Source organism: Marmota marmota, unplaced genomic scaffold (genome assembly GCF_001458135.2).
Source record: "Marmota marmota marmota unplaced genomic scaffold, marMar, whole genome shotgun sequence".
Taxonomy (NCBI): Eukaryota; Metazoa; Chordata; class Mammalia; order Rodentia; family Sciuridae; genus Marmota; species Marmota marmota.
Genome location: NW_026000057.1, coordinates 10,542,838 through 10,563,394, shown reverse-complemented (window position 1 = coordinate 10,563,394; position 20,557 = coordinate 10,542,838).

The following is a 20,557-nucleotide window of genomic DNA, read 5'->3' as shown; positions in this document are numbered from 1 at the left end:
CCCATGTTTTTGTAGTAAGGGACCATCGTGGTCTCCCTTTGCATTTCCCTGGTGGATAATGAGGTTGAACATCTTTTGATCCTTGGTGAAATGTCTCTTCATGTCTCTTCTAATTGGACTCTTTGCTCTTTTACGGTTGAGTTTTGAGAGTTCTTTATGTATTCTGGATAATAGTACTTTGATGTATGTGTAGTTTGCAAATATCTCCTCCTGCTCTGCAGCTGGTCTCTTAATCCTCTTTATGGGATCTTGCTCACCAGGCATGATGGCACACGCCTGCGATCCCAGGGACTCCAGAGGCTGAGGCAGGAGAATCACAAGTTCAAGGCCAGTCTGGGCAACTTACAGAGACCCTGTCTCAAAGTAAAAAATAAGGAAGGGCTGAGGATATACCTTAGAGGTAAAGCTTCCCTAGGTTAATTTCCCAGTACCAGGAAAAGAAAATAGAAAATAGTATCTTTCTCAGAGAAAGGTGTTTTGTTTTTTTTGTTTTTGTTTTTGTTTTGTGGGGGGATGTACTGGGGTTTGAACTCAGGGTCACTCAGCCACTGAGCCACATCCCCAGCCCTATTGCGTATTTTATTTAGAGATAGAGTCTCACTGAGTTGCTCAGCGTCTCGCTAAATTGCTAAGGCTGGCTTTGAACTCACGATCCTCATGCCTCTGCCTCCCAGTCACTGGGATTATAGGCATGTGCCTCTGCGCCTGGCTAGAGAAAAGTTTTTCATGTGGATTAAGTCCAATTGATCAATTTTTTTTTTTTATAGATTGTGCTTTTGGTATAAAATTGAACAAATCCTACTTGGCCCTAAATCCTCAAGATTGTCCTTTAAATCTCTCTCTAAGTTTTATGGTTTTACATTTATGACCATGATCTATTTTGAGTTATTTTTATATAAGGTGAGACTCAAGTTCAAGATTCATCATCCACTGAATTTCTTTTGCATCCTTTGTCAAAAATCAGTTGGGCGAAGGTAAGGGTTGAGGGGATGGGAATAGGAAAGACAGTAGAATGAATCAGACATCACTTTCCTATGTTCACATATGAACACATGACCAGTGTAACTCCACATCATGTACAACCACAAGAATGGAATCTTAACTGGAATAAGTTATACTCCATGCATGTATGATATGTCCAAATACACTCTACTGTCATGTATATCTAAACAGAACAAATTTTAAAAATCAACTGGACATATTTGTGTGGGTTATTTCTGGGTTCTCTGTTCTGTTCCACTGATCTATGTATGTATTCCTCCACCAACAATGTGCAAGTTTTTTGGTTTTTTAATTTTTCATTTATTTATTTTTAGGGACCAGGGATTGAACCCAGGGGTATTTAACCACTGAACCACATCACTGCCCCTTTTTACATTTTATTTAGAGACAGGGTCTCACTGAGTTGCTTACGGCCTTGCTTAGTTGCTGAGGTTGGCTTTGAACTTGTGATCCTCCTGCCTCAGCCTCCTGAGCTGCTGGGATTACAGGCGTGCACCACTGTGTCCAGTGATGCACAGTTTTGATTACTGTATCTAGATAAAAAGTCTTGAAAGTGGAAAAATAAGTGCCAATTTATTATTATTTTATAAATTTGTAACTACTCTGTTTTCTTTCTCTTTCCAAATTTGTAGAATTATCTATATAATGAAAAAAATTGCTGGTTTTTTTTTTTTTTTTGCTTTTTTTATTTGTTCTTTTTGGTTACACCTGACAGCAGAATATATTTTGACATATTTTATACACAAGGAGTACAACTTCCTTTTCTTCTGGTTGTACAAGATATGGAGTTACGTTGGTCATATTCATATATGACATAGGAAAGTTATGTCCAATTTATTCTACTATCTTTCCTATTCCCATTCCCCCTCCCTTCCCTTCATTCCCATTCATCTAATCCAAAATACTTTTTTTCTTTCCTAGCCACCCCACTTTTATGAGTTAGCATCTGCTAACATTTGGTTTTTGGTTTGGGGGGATTGGCTTATTTCACTTAGCATGATAGTCTTCAGTTCCATTTACCAGCAGATATCATAATTTCATTTCTCTTTATGGCTGAGTAACATACCACATTTTAATTATCCATTCATCTGTTGAAGGGCACCTAGTTGGTTCCATAGCTTAGCTACTATGAATTGAGCTGCTATGAACATTGAAGTGGCTACATCACTATAGTATTGCTGGGGTTTTGATAGGAATTGTGATAATCTGTGAATAAATTCAAAGAGAATTTATATCCTTACTATGTTGGATCTTCCACTTCATAACCATAGTTATGTCTCTTTATTTATTTAGATCACTGATTTTTCATCAGCATAGTACACACTAAGCATACAAGGCCTGAGCATTTTTTTGAGCTATTACAAATGGTATTATATCTTTAATTTGGTGTTTATGTATTTATTAATAAGTCTAGTATTGATTATCTGAAATGCTTGGAATCTGAAGCATTTTGTATTTCAGATTTAAGAATGTTTGTATATATAGAAGGGATCTTGGGGATAGAACCCAAATCCAAATATGAAATTCACTCCTGTTTCATATACACCTATACACACAGCCTGAAAGTAACTTTGTACAATATTTTTAGTAATTTTGTGCATGAAACTAAGTATCATGGTGTAGAATTTTCCATTTGTAGCATCACATCAATGCTCAAAAAGTTTTGGATATTGGAGCATTTGGGGTTTTGGATTTGGGGATCAAAGATGCTCAATTTGTACGATTGGTTTTTGTATGTTGATCTTATGTCTTATAACCTTGCAGGATAAATTTTGGGAAGTTTTAGGTAGATTACTTGGAAATTTTTATGTAGAAAATTATGTCATCGCAAATAGGGACAGTTTTATTCCTTCCCAACCTGCTGTTAATTTTTTTTTTCCTTGACTTGTCACACTGCCTAGAAATTCCAGAGCTGTGAATAAGAATTGTGACAGGGCACATTCCTGCCTTGTTCCTGATCTTAGGAAGAAAACATTTGGTTGTTCTTTATTAAGGATAGATCAATAGATCTTTTATTTATTTTATTTGTCAATAGATCTTTTATTTATTTATTTATTTATTTATATCAGTGCTGAGGACCGAACCCAGGGCCTCACACATGCCACCAAGCACTCTACCACTGAGCCACAACCCCAGCCCTATCCTTTTATTTTCAGTCTGCTATTATTATTATATTTGAAGTAAGTTTCTTGGGGACAACTTGTAATTGGGCTGTTTCTTTGATCCACTCTAACAATTCTTTTAATTGGAATATTTAGGCCATTTACATTTAATGTGATTATTGATATGTTAGGACTGAAGTCTGACCTTTTGTTTTGTTTTGTTTTCTGTTTATTCTGTCTGACTTTTATTTCCCTTTCTTGGCTTCCTATGGGTTACTTGAACATTTATGAGATTACCATTTTGATTTCTTTCTACTGTTTTTTGTGTATTTCTCTGTTGCTTTTTAACAAATTGGTCTAGGCATTAAATTATATGTACATAACTTACCATGGATTACTAGTGCCATCATTTTACCAGTTCAAATAAATATAAAAATCTTACTTTCTTTCAGGTCTGCTTATAAAATAATTGTTTTAAATACTTCCTTTAGCCAGATGCAGTAGCACATACCTATAATCCCAGAAGCTAGGGAGGCTGAGGCAGGAGGATCATGAGTTCAAAACCAGCCTCAGCAACAGCAAGGCCCTACGCAACTCAGTGAGACCCTGTCTCTAAATAAAATACAAAATAAGGCTGGGGATATGGCTCAGTGGTCAAGTGTCCCTGAGTTCAATCCACAGTATTCTCCCCACACACAAAAAATAAATACTTCCTCTACCTATATTTAGAACCACATTGCACAGTGTTATAAGGTTCTGTTTCAATGCTTAAACATTGTTCATAAACCTCAAGAGATTAAGAAAAGTCTATTATATTTTGCCATATTTTTGTTTACTGTGATCTTTTTCCTTCTGAATGTCCCACATTTCCTTCTTTTGTCATTTCCTTTTATTTAGAGACTTTCTTTAGCCATTCTTTTAGGATTGCTCTATTGGTGACAAACTCAACTTAGTTTTCCTTCATCTGAGAATGCCTTGATTTCCCTTCATTCATGAAGCATCTTTTTTTTTTTTAAGAGTATAGGATTCTTAGGCATTTCTTTTAGTACATGAAAAATATCATGCCACTTCCTTGTGATGAGAAGTCTCCTGTGACTCAAACTGTAGATAAATTGTCATTTTCCACCAGCTATTCTCAAGATTCTTTTTTTCCTTTAGTTTTCAGAAGTTTAATCATGATATAAGCCGGCATGAATTTATTGGAGTTATCTTGCCAGGGGTTTGCTCATCTTCTGAAATATTTATATTTATGTATCTTGACAAACCAGGAAGCTTTCAGCCTTTATGTCTTCAAGTTCTTTTCCAGCCTCCTTTTCTTCCTCCTTTTCTTCAGAACTTTAATCACGTGACACTAAGATATTTTGTTATAGTCTCATAGGTCTCTGAGGCTCTGATCATTTGTTTTCCAGTCTATTTTCCCTCGTTGTTCAGACTGAGCAATTATTATCGTTCTGTCTTCAAGTTCATTAATTCTTTCCATTCTGCTGTTGAACCCATCCAATGAGATTTTTATTTCTATTATTGTATTTTCCATTTCTATTTGAATCTTCTTGATATCTTCTTTTTTGTGTGCTAAGTTTTTCCATTTGTTTTAAGCATGTTTTTAGTTGTTTGTTAAAACATTTTTATCATAATTGCCTTAAAATCTTGGTTAGATAAGTCTACCTTCTTTGTCATCTTGGCATTGGCATCTATTAATGATCTTTGTTTCATTCAGTTTGAACTCTTCCTAGTTTGGGGTATGACAAGTGATTTTTTTTAAAAAAAATTGTTTTGGAAAACTCTAGGCATGGTATATACAAACCAGCCACCAAGAGCAGTGGGGGCCATGAGCTTAAAGGAAGAGTCAGACAAATTCAGGACTTCATGACGTGCAATTGAGTATTTGGTGACTTATGCAGAGAAGCTCTTATGTCTTGGGTGGCAGCAAGAAAAGTGAATCCCCACACCCCAAGGCAGGAGAAAGGGCTTATATGCCAAGCCTGACATATTGGACTGCAGCCTGTCAGAGTATATCTGGGTTTTCTCAAAAACATTTAACATCAGTCAAGAAACAGTACAGGCATCTGTGGCCAGCACATGCCAGGCTGGCTGTCTTAACAACTTTGCTTCCTATAGGTCTTGGGATGTGTTAAGGGTCACCTAGCTGGCCAAATGGCAGGTACAACCAAGATATCTGTAGGGTGATCAGAACAAGCTCTATCCCTATAGATTGAGCCTGGACATTTTTGTATTGCATTACAAGACTCTGAATCTTACTCAAATCACCTCTTTTAACTGGAATTCTCTGGCATGACTCTGACAGAGAATAGGAGAGTCCCACCTTGTGACTGGTAGGTGGAGGTAGAGACCCTCCAGCTAAAGAGGGGATCTTCATTTCTGCTGGGCAGAGGTAGGAGTTCTAGCTCCTTGGGGGTTTCCCCGGGGATGCTAAGGGTGGTATCATTACCCTGAGCAACAGTGAATACCATGATGGTCCACAAATGAAACAAGCTTTCTCCAATTATAAATGGTCCAGAAAATATCTTTCTGCTTCTATTATTATTTTAGAACTTGCTTTTCTGTTTTCCACCCCAGTGTACCACACGACTCCAGAGCATGCTGTAATGATAAGAACAGCAGCAATTTGTACTTGCTCAGCCTGTGACAGTTTATAAAAAGCTCTCATGTACATTTTGACATTTGATCTTTGCAACGCTATGTAAGGTTGGCTAAACTGGTATTATCATGACCACAGCTGACATTCAGCTGGCACACAAGGGTACAATTATACTGGTTGCTAAAGTAACAAAATGCTTCTGAAAAGCTGCTAAGTGAGTCCCCAAGTTCCCCCCACTGCCATCCTGTCCCCACCACCTCCTATGAAAGGTTTATGCTAAGTCCAAATGGGGACCGTCGCCAGTATCAGATTTGCTGATTGAATATTTATTTATTCCCTCCTGGTCTTGTACTCACGGGACACTGAGGCTTCAAAAACAAGTGTCCTGCTCACAGGGAACCAAAATCACAGATCTCGCCGGAGCCAGAGTGGACGTACACTCAGCAGGGCGGCAACCCCTGCAAGGCCTCACGGAATACCCTGGCCTTTCTCCTGCCTTGTGCCCCTGCCATTCCCCCAAATGACCACCAGTGCCCACCCGTGAATCCTTCTTGTAGAACCTGAGCCCGTGCCACTCTCGCCCTCGAAACTCCCTCTCTACCCTGGTGTAGATGAGAAGGTTGCTCATTTTTGAGGCCTCACACTGTGCACTCCAGCTTTTGCTGGGTGGAGTGGGGTGGGCAGGGTCTCCATAATGAATCATATTTGCAAGTTTTATATTTTCCCCAATGATCATCAAGAGAAAGACCATGTCTTAAAAATCCCAAATCATCTGGCAATGGGGTGCACATTTGTTCTCTAAAATCCTAGCTGATGCTGCCTGGAGTGGTAGGGTAGGGTAGCAGACCCAGGGCACAGGCACCATAGACAGGAAGGTACAGTCACTAAGGCTTTTGCTCTGACCTTGCCCTGCCTGGCTTTCCACCCACATGAAGTTCTTCATACACCTGCACATGCCTGCGGAACAAGATCTGAATGACTCCAAATTTATCACTCGGGTGCCCTTGAACATCTCAGGAAAGGTTTTCATTTGACAGTCACATGATTAGTGTGTATTCATGCCCTATACAATTTCTTAGTGCCTATATATTTTTTAAGAATTAATTTTTAAAAAGCAACCTAGGGGCTGGGGTTGTAGCTCAGGGGTAGAGCTCTTGCCTAGCATGTATGAGGCACTGGGTTTGATTCTCAGTACCACATACAAATAAATAAAGGTCCATCAATAACTAAGAAAAAAAAAAGAATAACCTAGGCCAGGTATGGTGGGGCACGTGCCTGTAATCCTAGGAGCTCTCAAGGCTGAGGCAGGAAGATCGCGAGTTCAAAGCCAACCTCAGCAACTTAGCAAGGCCCTCAGCAACTTAGCAAGACCCTGTCTCTAAATAAAAAAATAAAAGGGCTGGGGGTGTGGTTCAGTGGTTAAGCACCCTGGGTTCAATCTCTGGTATAATAATAATAATAATAAAAAGAATAACCTGCTCGTGGATGACTTATGAAAAGGGAGGCTTCTGAGCAGAGCTCTTTCTTCTGACTGAGAGTACCTGAGGTGGCAGGTTGCTGGGAGAAGAAACAGACCAGCGGCACCGTTACCAAAGACTCTGATGGGTGCTACACGTCTCTCATTTGGCCCTCCAGGGCTAAGATAACGTTTTCAGAAAACACTGCAGGGAATCCTCTTAGTTTTCTGAGGGTATGAGCGTGCCCATGTGAGCTGGGTATGGGAGGACCCTGGAGTAGATGAGAAGGTTGATCATTTCTGGGGCCTGGAAGTCTGGACTAACCCTGACCCTAGCAGTGGCTGGGCAGCTCTGCAAGCTGGAATCCATCTTCGCTGGCAGGGGCTGTGTGCAGGGCTGGGGGCTTCTACCCTGCTCCCTGTGATCCTCCTCCTCCTCTGCCTTGAGGCTATTCTTAAGGAGCTTAGAGGGAATAAACATTTTCACCCACCTGACATTCAGGCACGTCCCGCGAGTGGCCCGGAGATGCCCTGTAGCCAGCAGTCTCCTTCTCTCTTGACAAGGACACTGCGAGAAGGTGGAGAGGAAAGTGAAGGATCAGAAATGACAGGGAAGAGGAAGTGAAAAGGAGGATCCAGGGCCTGTCAGTGTCAGCGGAGGCGCCGGCTGTGGACAGACAGACTGATCTGCTGGCACTGCGTGAGCCCAGCGCCTGCGCTTTGCTTTTCTAGGACTTCAAGGCAAGAAAACAACCCGAGGCACAGAACTTGCTGGCCCTTTGCTGCTGTCAGAGTGGAAATATCGCAGGGGACTGAAGACTGTACTGTGGCGTGCCAGTGTTGCGTCGGCCAGGGCCACTGACAGGGGCCCCCAGGACCTAGGTCCCATCAACTGTACCTTGTGGCTCTCTTGGCATTTCTCTCAGACACACACTGCAAGACCCTTTTCCTTCTTCCTTCAGTAGCTCAGCTAAGTTTATAAACCCGCCCCAGCTCCTGGGTGCAGGCGATCCGCCGCCGCCGCCGCAGGCTCTTTGAAGCCAGGAGCTCCTCCCGGCAGCCCCTGCGCGGCCGTGTCCCCAGTGTCACCCCAGGCCCCAGCTGCACCGCGCAGCCCAGGAGTCTCACGTGGGCTCTTTTCTGTGGACTCTGCGAACAAGGACTTTGTTTTCCATAACTGTCATTGTGGGTGGCTCAAATATCTCAATAAAGGGGGAAAAAGACGCAGACATTTTTTCCTATTGTAAACATTCTATCCCCCAAGGGTTGATGCGCTCTGGAGTCCTTTTCCCGAAGATAATTACATCTTTAAGGAAACTGCCGCCACTTGGCAATGCCCAGGGAGGGGGTTATTTTATGGGCCACGCCCGCTGTTTCATTGCCCCGCACCCCAAGATCCTGGTCCAGGAGGCACCCCAAGATCCCGGTCCAGGAGGCACCCCAAGATCCCAGTCCAGGAGGCACCCCAAGATCCCGGTCCAGGAGGCACCCCAAGATCCCGGTCCAGGAGGCACCCCCACCTCCCTCCCCACGAGCACCTGAGCTGCTCCCAGGTGAGGCCCGGTGGGAGAGTGTCCTGGCATGGGGACCCGCTGCTGTCCCCACCCAGGTGTATAGGAGGCTCAGGTGGAAAGACAATACCCTCTTTCATGGCAGGCAGGTGGTTTCATTGCGACACAGAGTGAGAAGAAGCAGATGGCACTGAGAGAGGCTGTTCTGGAAAGGAAGGAAGAGCTTTTCCAGAGAGAAGGAGCCAATGGCGAGCCGCACATGTGCCCAGCCCTCCACTCTGCAGGGCTGACGTCCGTGGGCGAGGTCAGGTGGCAAGATGCTCTGCTTCCAAGTGGCCTGAGCCCTCCCAGATCGCCAGCCACCTGGGCCTCCCCTGCAGGTCCCAGGCCTCCCTTCAGCCCAGCTGAAGGGCCCTCCAGGGACGGGCTTCCTGAGCGCTGTAGGCCCTCAATTCTATTAAATAGGTTCGATTCTACTATCCTCTAAGTCAACACCCAAATAGGAATGAATTGTTCCTCTTGCCAGGCATGGTGGCCCAGGCCTATAAGCCCAGTGGCTCAGGAGGCCGAGGCAGGAGGATCAAACCCAGCCTCAGCAACTTATTGAGACCCCAAGCAACTCAGTGAGGACCTAAGCAACTCAATGAGACCCTGTCTCTAAATAAAATATAAAAAGAGGCTGGGGTATGGCTCAGTGGTTAAGCACCCCTGGGTTCATTTCCTGGTACCAATAATAATAATAATTGTCACTCTTAAGCCACTAGAACGCACACTGTTTACTCAAGGAACATCCACCTCAATCTCTAGCTATTCTTGGCCAGGGTGGTTATTATGTGCAGGTCAGCTGCCCCCTCCATGGTGACTTTCTCAGGACCCACCTACCACAGGTCAAGGGATCCCCATCACCTCCCACAGACTAGATGCCGCCTGTTTGTCGCAGTGGTGTGAACTCGGAGGGGCCTGGAGGTGGGGAGATGGGATAAAGAGACCTCCCATGGAGACAGGGGTGTGTCTTGGGTGCATGGCAGGGCATTTCTGTAGTCTTTGCTGATCTGATTGTAGAGAATGAGGACGGGTTGGGTGGAGGTGGGGAAGCCACGAAGCAGGACAGGCGGGAACAAGAGCAGCCAGACTGGAAGCACCAGGCCTGTCCCTGTCCCTGGGCATGGCCTGTCCCTGGGCATGGCCTGTCCCAGGGCACTGCCTGCACGGCAAGTCAGCCACTCGCGCTGTGGCTGCCTGTGGGAAATTTTAACTCATGCCCACTGAGGTGTGGGAGAAAGGTGACTGTAATGGAGCCTTGGCCAGGACAATCCCCAGGAAGTCCTCTAACTCAGGCTTCTGCCTGACAAAAGCCTAAACCACCTCTCTTTCCAACGCCCTAGGGACATGGATGCCAGCTACAGAGCAAACCTTAGAGGGAATGGGGTCCCGCCCTGCTGAGGCCCTGGGACTCTTCCCTAGGCAGAGGTGGGCCTGGGCAGGGCACCAACAGGGTGATAACTGGGGACCCTTCCCAGACCTAGTTTTTGTGGCATCTGAATCTATTTGATAGGGGTGGGGAGTACTCTTATAAAAAGAAAGAATACAAAATTGCAAACACAAAATGAAGTACAGAGCCAAGGAAGGGGTCTGTTACCCTTTCTGAGCTTCACAATGAATGCACCTTCGCTGCCACCTAATAAAAACCGGGAGGGAGTGTGTATGAGACTCCTGGAGATGCTGTAACAAAGTAGTACCACAGAATTTTTTTCTCTCACACAGTTCCAGGCCCAGAAGTCTGAAATAAAGGCATCTTCAGGGCCATGCTGCCTCTTTAATTTGCAGAGGAATCTCTGCCGCCTTCAGGGTTTTTTGGTTTGCCACCACAGAAAGTGTCCCTCCACTTTCTGCTTTTGTCGTTGCACGTCACATGGTGTTCTTCTCCCAGTGTGTCTGTCTTCACATGCCATGTACTCATGATGACACAAGTCATTTTGGACTCAGGCCTATCCTACTTCAATATGGCCTCATCTTAAGTCACATCTGTGACTACCTTATTTCTAATAAGATCACATTCCGAGGTCCTGGGGTAAGAACTTTAACAGATCTATTTGGGAGGTGGGAGAGGGTGCAGTTCAACCCATAGCAGGTGGTAGGAGAGGAGGGGCCAACAGCAGCAGCAGTAGAAGTAGCTGCCACTCTGGAACCTCAGGTTTGGGATAGGCCCAGCAGCTGCTCCTCTGGGCTCTCAGGCTAGGAACTTATTCCTCCCCACACCCGCAGCCCCCAGAGCAGGACCCAAGGGCAGCCTGTCCACCCCCCCAATGGTGCCATTTTGGACCCTTCTATGGCTCTTAGACTGGCCTTTGACCCACCACCCTGCAATGGGCTCATGGACTTGCATGAAAGAGTCCAAACTTCTGTCCCTCTGCCTCTGAGTCACCCAGACCCAAGTCTTGCCTCTTTTTAATTTTTTATTTTGAGACCAGTTCTCTCTAAGTTGCTTAGGGCCTCCCTAAGTTGCTGAGGCTGGCCTCAAAATCATGATCCTCTTGCCTCAGCCTTCTGAGCTGCTGGATTTCAGGGGTGCACTACCATGCTTGAAAAGGGAAGTTTTTTCTTTGCAACTGTCACCGTGCTGGTCTTGGGATGAGTACTTGCAACCTGGTGATGGAACACTGCTTTGTGTGTGTTACCTAACCTTGGGACTTGCATTCATCCTGTTTGGCTGGCCAAAGTTCACCAAGCAGGAACATCTGTTAAATAAGTAATATGTTATCCATAGGGAACAGTCTATTTTTGTTCGAGTTGTACCCAGTGACTGGAAGAGTGACCTCCCCAGAGGAGGCCCTAAACAGGAGTTATTCGTTGACTGAGCAAGTGAATAAATAAATAAATGACACATCAAAATGAAAAAGAAGTGGCTTCAGTGGTGCATGCCTAAAATTCCCTGGGGCTCCAGATGCTGAGGCAGGAGGATCACATGTTCAAAGCCAGCTTCAGCAACTTAGCGAGGCCCTAAGCAACTTAGTGAGACCCTGTCTCTAAATAAAATACAAACAAGGGCTGGGGATGTGGCTCAATAGACATGGGCATGGGGTCAGACCCTGGGTGTTCAATCCCTGGTACCAATATATATATTTAGATGTTTCTCAAGTATTAAAAGTTGGTTATTTCATTTTGGTTAAGTAGTTTTCGTGGGGGTTTTTTTTGTGTGTGTATGTGTGTATATGTGTGTGTGTGTGTGTGTGTGTGTGTGTGTGTGGTGCTGGGTATGGAACTCAGCAGGCTGGGCAAGTTCTCCACCACTGAGCTATATCCCCAGCTCTCAAGTACTCTATATTGAAGATTTATATGTCTCTTTTATAAAAAAATTTTCAGTGATAATAATCGAACCTAGGGCCTTGTGCCTGCTAGGCAAATCCCAAGCCCCAAAGATTTATATAATTTTTATGTCTCACATAACTTTATCATTATAAAAATGGAATATACACAAATGAAAAGCTATATGGAGATTTTCTTGAGTTTTTATGGGATTGAAAATTTTTTCATTAAATCATTTTAATAAACAAATCTTTGGAAAGAGCAAAATTAAGAGAATTCTTCAAAAGCTTTCTTTCTTTCTTTCTTTTTTTTTTTGCTTTAGTTTTCTTTTTTGGTACTGGGATTGAACTCAGGATCACTCCACCACTGAGTTGCACCCCCAGCCCTTTTTATTTTATTTTTTTCTGAGAGTCTTGCTAAGTTGCTGAGGCTGCCCTTGAACTTGTGATCCTCCTGCTAAGCCTTCCAAGACCTTAGAATTACAGGTGTGCCTACTCTTCTGGTTGGAAATAGGTTTATTTCTCCCTCCCTCCCTCCCTTTGTGCTGGAGATAGACCCCAAGGCCTCACACCTGCTAGGCACATGCCCTACCATGGAGCTACACCCCAGCCCCTGGAATTAAGAATTCTTTGAGTGTTTTCAAAAGCATCCTCTAGCATCCCCCTGGTGGCAATGGGTCAATCAGCCAGTTGTGCTGTGGCCCTTGTGAGGCTGGCTGGGGCTTCACTCCATCCCTAGGGTAGGTGCCAGTAGAGATGGCCACCCACAATGCCTGCCCTTAAGTCGGACCTGACCCTGTTACTGGCTTTGGCCATAGCATGGGATGTAGGTGACACTGTACCTTTTGGTCCTGGGATCTAAGAGCCTTCCTCAGCTCATTGGCCCATTGACACCCTCATAGAAGCCAAATGCCTGTTAAGTGAATCAAACTGTCCTGCTAAAAGGGTGTGGGGGCAGTGGGGGAGGGTTGAACTTAGCCAGCCCCCAGCTATTCCACCCACTCAGCTGAGATCCCAGATACATGACAAGGCTCTACTGGATCCTTGGGGTCCAGTGGCAGCACCCCAGCCAAGCCCAGGTGGAGCAGAGATAAGCCATCTGCACTGAACCCTGCTCCAACTGCAGAATGTCAAGCAAATAAATGCTTGTTGCTAGTTTAAGTCACTAAGTTTGGGGGCGTTTTATTACACAGCAATAGCTAACTATAATGACTAATTGTCAACAGACCGAAGGACTCCAGGACCAGGCAGAGAATCCTCTGGGTTTGGATCCCCTCCCCTGCACAGAGGTAGCCTGGCACTTTATAAATTTTGGAGGGATGGATTCAGAAGAGAGAGAGAGAAGAGAAGCAAAACAGTGAAGACACAATGATCCAGCTAACCTACGCACAGCATGTTCTAAATCCTCTCTGTATGCTGTTCAGCTCATTGTTACTGCGGCACAGTTGAAGAAACACGGTGCAGAGAAGATTGCAAGTCCAACCGAGGTCACGCACAGGGAGAAGAGAATCAGACCCAGGCAGTCTGAGCCCACACACAGGGCTATTCCACTGTTAAATAACTTAAGGACTCTCAATGCTGGCTCTTGACAGGCCCCTTTCTGAGAAGGTACAGGGAGAACCAGGAAAGGATAATTACCAGGTTAAGGCCTGTGGCTGGGTGTGCTGCTGGAACTCCAGGGGAATTCTGCATACACAGTCCACAGAGCAGGCTGGGCACTGGTGTGCACCTGCAGTCTCCGGGTTGCTGGAACCTAGGGTTAGCTGGTGGGATTTAGAGGAAATCCATACCTTTAAGGTAATCCATACCTCACCAACACAGTCCTGGAGAGAGGGTGAATGTCGACAGGTCAGGAGCGTCTAGCCCAAGGGTTGGCAAATGCAGCCCAGGTGCCCAATCCTGTCTGACACCTATTTGTATGTGGCCTGTGGGCTAAGAGTGTTTTTCACATTCTTTGATGTTGAAAGAACAATGCTATTTCTTGACATGTAAAAATTATATGAAACTCAAATGTTAATGCTCATAAATTGAATTTTATTGGAACACAGCCCCACCCAATTGTCCATTTATTCATATGGGTGCTACAGTGACAGAGTGACAGAGACCAGGTGGTCCACAAACCTGAAAGCATTTACAAGGCAGTCTTTCTTTCTTTCTTTCTTTTTCTTCTTCTTCTTTTTTTTTTTTTTTGTACTTTTGTACAAAGTTGCTTAGGGCCTCACCAAGTTGGAGGCTGGCTTTGAACTTGCAATCCTCTGCCTCAGCCTCCCAATCCTCTGCTGGGATCACAGGCATGCGCCACTGTGCCCAGATACAAGGTGACTTTTTATAAAAAATGTTTACCAAGATCTGCACACACCTGCCTGCACGGGGACCCAGGCTCACAGTAGGCCCCGCCACCTGCAGACACCCGCCGGAGCTCAGCCTCTGGCACAGGACCACCCCTTTGGACCAGCAGACAACTGTGGGAGCTCAGGCCCAGACCCTGAACTGCTCTCACCAACTTGCACGGGACCTAGGTCCAGGATCCACACTGCAAGAAAGGAAGACGCATAGACAATATGAAAAAACAAGGGAGGAAAGTGCCCCAAACAAACCAGGTTACTACAATAACAGAACCTGTGGACAGCACAGTTGATGAAACGTCAGAGAAGGAGTTCAGAATGTTCATAATTAAAATGCTCCATGAATAAAGAATGACCTAAATGAGCAAATACAGGCAAAAACTGATCACTCCAACAATGAGATAAGAGAGCAAATGCAGGTAGCAAAAGATTACTTCAAGAAAGAGATAGAGACTCTGAAAAAAAAAATCAGAAAACTTTGAAATGAAGGATACAATAAACCAAATAGAAACCTCAATAGAAAGCATAACCAACAGCCCAGATCACTTGGAAGAAAGAACGTCAGATAATGAAGACAAAGAATACAATCTGGAAAATAAAGTTGATCACACAGTGAAGATAGTAAGAAACTATGAAAAGAACATCCAAGAATTATGGGACAGCTTCAAAAGACATCTAAGATTTATTGGGATAGAGGAAGGAACAGAGTTTCAAATGCACAATCTCTTCAATGAGATAACATCAGAAAATTTCCCAAACATGAAGAATGAATTGAAAACCAAATACAAGAGGGTTACAGGACACCAAATGTACAAAGTTACAGCAGATCTACACCAAGGCACATTATAATGAAAATGCCTTAGCATACAGAATAAGGATAGAATCTTAAAAACCTCAAGAGAGAGGAATCAGATCACATATAGGGGAGACCAATTCATATCTTTCAATCCAGACCCTCAAAGCCAGGAGATCATGAAACAACGTATACCAAGCTCTGAAAGAAAATAGATGCCAACCAAGAATCTTATATCCAGCAAAACTAAGCTTTAGATTTGATGATAAAATAAAAACCTTCCACCATAAACAAAAGTTAAAAGAATGTACAACTAGAAAGCCTACACTACAGAACATCCTCAGCAAAATATTCCACGAAGAGGAAATAAAAAACAAGGATGAAGATCAGCAGAGGGAGGGATTACAATAAAGGAAAACCTAATCAGAGGAGAAGCCAAGTCACGTTAAATACCAAAGATAAACAAAAATGGCTGCGAATACAAATAACCCTGAATGTTAATGGCCTAAACTCATCAATCAAAAGACATAGACTAGCAGATTGGATTTAAAAAAAAAAAAAAGACCCAACAATATGCTGCCTCCAAGAGACTCATCTCATAGGAAAAGACATCCACAGATTGAAGGTGAAAGTTTGGGAAAAAATCATACCACTCACATGGACTACAAAAGCAAGCAGAGGTTTCCATCCTCACATCAAATAAAATAGATTTCAAGCTAAAGTCAATCAAAAAGGATAAAGAAGGACACTACATACTGCTCAAGGGAACCATACACCAACAAGACTTAACAATTATAAATATATATGACCCAAACAATGGAGCAGCTATGTTCATCAAACAAACACTTCTCAGTTTCAAGAGTCCACTAGGCCACAACACAATAATTTTGGATGACTTTAACATACCCCTTTCAACACTGGATAGATCTTCTAAACAAAAGCTGAACAAACAAACTATAACTCAATATACAATCAATAACTTAGACTTAACTGCCATATATAGAATATTTCATCCTTCAACAATCAAGTACACTTTTTTCTCAACAGGACATGGGTCCTTCTCTAAAATAGACCATGTATTATGCCACAAAACAACTCCTAGCAAGTATTAGAATAGAGATACTACCCTCCATTCTATCAGATCATAATGGAATGAAATTAGAAATCAATTATAAAATAAGAAATAAAAGCTACTCCAATACTTGGAGACTAAATAATATGAAACAATTGAAAAAATTGACAGAACAAAAAGTTGTTTCTTTGAAAAAATAAATAAAATCGACAGACCCTTAGCCATGCTAACAAAGAGAAGGAGAGAGAATTACTAACATACGTCATGAAAAAGGAAGTATCACAACATACACTTTAGAAATATGGAAGATAATTTGAAATTATTTTGAAAACTTGTACTCCAATAAAATAGAAAATATTGAAGGCATCAAAAAATATCTAGAGACATATGATTTGCCCAAATTGAATCAGGATGATATATACAATTTAAACAGATCAATTTCAAGCAACGAAATAGAAGACGCCATCAGAAGCCTTCCAATAAAGAAAAGCCCAGGACCGAACGAATACACAGCTGAGTTCTACCAGACCTTTAAAGAAGAACTAATACCAATACTCTTCAATTTGTTTCAGGAAATAGAAAAAAGAGGCAGCACTTCTAAACTCATCCTATGAGGCCAATATCACCCTGATTCCAAAACCAGGCAAAGACACACCAAAGAAAGAAAACTTCAGACCGATATCTCTAATAAACATAGATGCAAAAATTCTCAATAAAATTCTGGCAAATCGAATACAAAAACATATTAAAAAGATAGTGCACCATGACCAAGTGGGATTCATCCCAGGGATGCAAGTTCGGTTCAACATATGGAAATCAATAAATGTAATTCATCACATCAATAGACTTAAAGATAAGAATCATATGATGATCTCAATAGATGCAGAAAAATCATTTGACAAAATACAGTACCCCTTCATGTTCAAAACATTAGAAAAACTAGGGATAACAGAAACATATCTCAACATCATAAAAGCTATCTATGCTAAGCCCCAGGCCAGCATCATTCTAAATGGAGAAAAATTGAAAACATTCCCTCTAAACATTGAAACAAGACAGAGATGCCCTCTTTCGCCACTTCTGTTTAACATAGTTTTGAAACACTGGCCAAAGCAATTAGACAGACAAAAGAAATTAAAGGGATACAGATAGGAAAAGAAGAACTCAAATTAGCACAATTTGATGACGATAGGATTCTATACCTAGAAGACCCCAAAGATTCCAGCAGAAAACTTATAGATCTAGTAAATGAATTCAGCAAAGTAGCAGGATATAAAAATCAATACCCATAAATCAAAGGCATTTCTGTATGGCAATGACAAATCCCCTGAATGGGAAACAAGGGAAACTACCCCATTTACAATAGCCTCAAAAATAAATAAATAAATAAATAAAATACTTGGGACTCAACAAAAGAGGTGAAAGACTCTACAACAAAAACTACAGAGCACTAAAGAAAGAAAATCTTAGAAGATGGAAAGATCTACCTTGTTCTTGTTCTTCTTCAATTTATTTCAAGAAATAGAAAAAGAGGCAGCACTTCTAAATTCATTCTATGAGGTTAGTATCACCTTGATTCCAAAACCAGGCAAAGACACATCAAAGAAAGAAAACTTCAGACCAATATCTCTAATAAACATAAATGCAAAAATTAATATTGTCAAAATGACCATACTACCAAAAGCACTGTACAGGTTTAATGCAATTCCAATCAAAATCCCAATGGCATTCCTCATAGAAATAGAAAAAGTAACCATGAAATTCATCTGGAAAAATAAGAGACCCAGCTAAAGCAATCCTTAGCTGAAAGAATGAAGCAGGGGCATCACTATACCAGACATTAAACTGTACTGCAGAGCAATGGTAACAAAAACAGCATGGTAGGGCTGGGATTGTGGCTCAGAGGTAGAGCGCTCGCCTAGCATGGGCGGGACCCGGGTTCGATCCTCAGCACCACATAAAGAATAAAGGCATTGTGTTGTGTCCATCTAAAACTAAAAAATAAATATTAAAGAAAAAAAAAAAAGAAAAACAGCGTGGTATTGGCACCAAAACAGACTGGGAGACCGGTGGTACAATTTAGAGGACACAGAGACTAACCCACAAAATTACAATTATCTTATATTAGACAAAGGTGCCAAAAACACACATTGGAGAAAAGATAGCTTCTTTAACAAATGGTGCTGGGAAAACTGGAAATCCATATGCAACAAAATGAAATTAAACCCCTGTCTCTCACCATGCACAAAATTCAACTCAAAATGGATCAAGGACCTAGGAATTAAACCAGAGACCTTGCATCTAATAGAAGAAAAAGTAGGCCCTAATCTCTATCATGTGGTATTAGGCCCCAACTTCCTTAATAAGACTCCTATAGTGCAAAAATTAAAATCAAGAATCAATAAATGGATGGATTCAAACTAAAAAGTTTCTTCTTGGGGCTGGGGATGTGGCTCAAGCGGTAGCACGCTCGTCTGGCGTGCGTGCGGCCTGGGTTCGATCCTCCGCACCACATACAAACAGAGATGTTATGTCCGCCGAAAACTAAAAAATAAATATTAAAATTCTCTCTCTCTCTCTCTCTTTAAAAAAAAAATAAAAAGTTTCTTCTCAGCAAAAGAAACAATCTGTGAGGTGAATAGAGAGCCTACATCTTGGGAGCAATTTTACCCCTCCCACATCAGATAGAGCACTAATATCTAGGGTATATAAAGAGCTCAAAAAGCTAAGCACCAAAAAAACCCAAATAACCCAGTCAATAAATGGGCCAAGGAACTGAACATATACTTCTCAGAAGATGATATATAATCAATCAACAAATATATGAAAAAATGGTTCATCATCACTAGCAATTAGAGAAATGCAAATCAAAACTGCTCTAAGATTTCATCTCACTCTAGCAGAATGGCAGCCATTAAGAATACAAACAACAATAAGTATTGGTGAGGATGGGGGGGAAAGGTACACTCATACACTGCTGGTGGGATTGCAAATTGTTGCAGCCAATATGGAAAGCAGCATGGAGATTCCTTGGAAAATTGGGAAAGGAACCACCATTTGACCCAGCTATCCTTCTCCTATACCCAAAGGACTTAAAAACAGCACACTACAGGGACACAGCCACATCAATGTTTATAGCAGCACAATTCACAATAGCTAAACTGTGGAGCCAACCTAGATGCCCTTCAGTGGATGAATGGATAAAAAAAAAAAAAAAACGTGGCATATATACACAGGGGAATATTACTCAGCAATAAAAGAGAATAAAATCATAGCATTTGCAGGTAAATGAATAAAATGGAGTTGGAGGAAATAATGCTAAGTGAAGTTAGCCAATCCCAAAAAACCAAATGCGGAATGTTTTCTCTGATATAAGGAGGATGATTCACAATGGGGTAGGGAGAGGGTACATGGGAGGAATAGATGAATTCTAGATAGGGCAGAAGGGTGGGAGGGTAAAGGAGGGGACATGGGGTTAAAAATGATGGTGGAATGTGATGGTCATCATTATCCAAAGTACATGTATGAAGACACAAATTGGTGTGAACATACTTTGTATACAACCAGAGATATGAAAAATCGTGCTTTATATGTGTAATATGAATTACAATGCATTTCGCTGTCATATATAATTTTTTAAAAAATCAATTAAAAAATGTTTGCTAATGCCTAGTTAATACTTCACATATTGACAGGTCTTAGCCTGCTTTTATACAATTATCAATTAACTCTGAATGTGATGGATCTGGCAAGGCCTGTGGGTAGATAAGCTAAATACAAAATAGCATCATCTCAGAGAGAGGGTTCTCCTGGTTCCTAGATTGAGGATCTGAAGACAAGAGTCTGAACCTGCTGTGTGACCTTGGCTGGCTCTTTCAACCCCTTCACTGAGCTAGTTCCTCATTTGCACATGGCTAGCTGCAGGGCTAGTATTCACCATCTGCACAGGGAGAACAAAGTGGTCGTCAAACTGGTCATGAGACATGAAATGCTTTGCCTGGCGTGCTTCTTGTGTTGGTTGGGGCCTGTGCCGGGTGGGCTGTTCTGTGTTTCAGTATCAAGTGCTCCATGCAGCGCTCCATGAGAAGGATGCAGTTATCAAAAAAAAGAGAAAAAAAATCATGATTTCAGTCCTTTCCCTTAGTCTGACTCCTAAACTAGTCATCAACATGCTGTTCTGGTCTTTTGTCCACACTCAGTCCCCAGGAGAGCAACTGAAATGAAAAGTCCTAAATCGCGTTACAGGAAGGAGGACAGGAGGGCAGGAGTGCGGCTCTTCCCGGCTTCTGGCCCATCAGATCAGATTCTGGACATGCTGGCAGGCACCTGCCACTGGGCCATACCCTCAGACCATGCATAACGTTAGTGCACA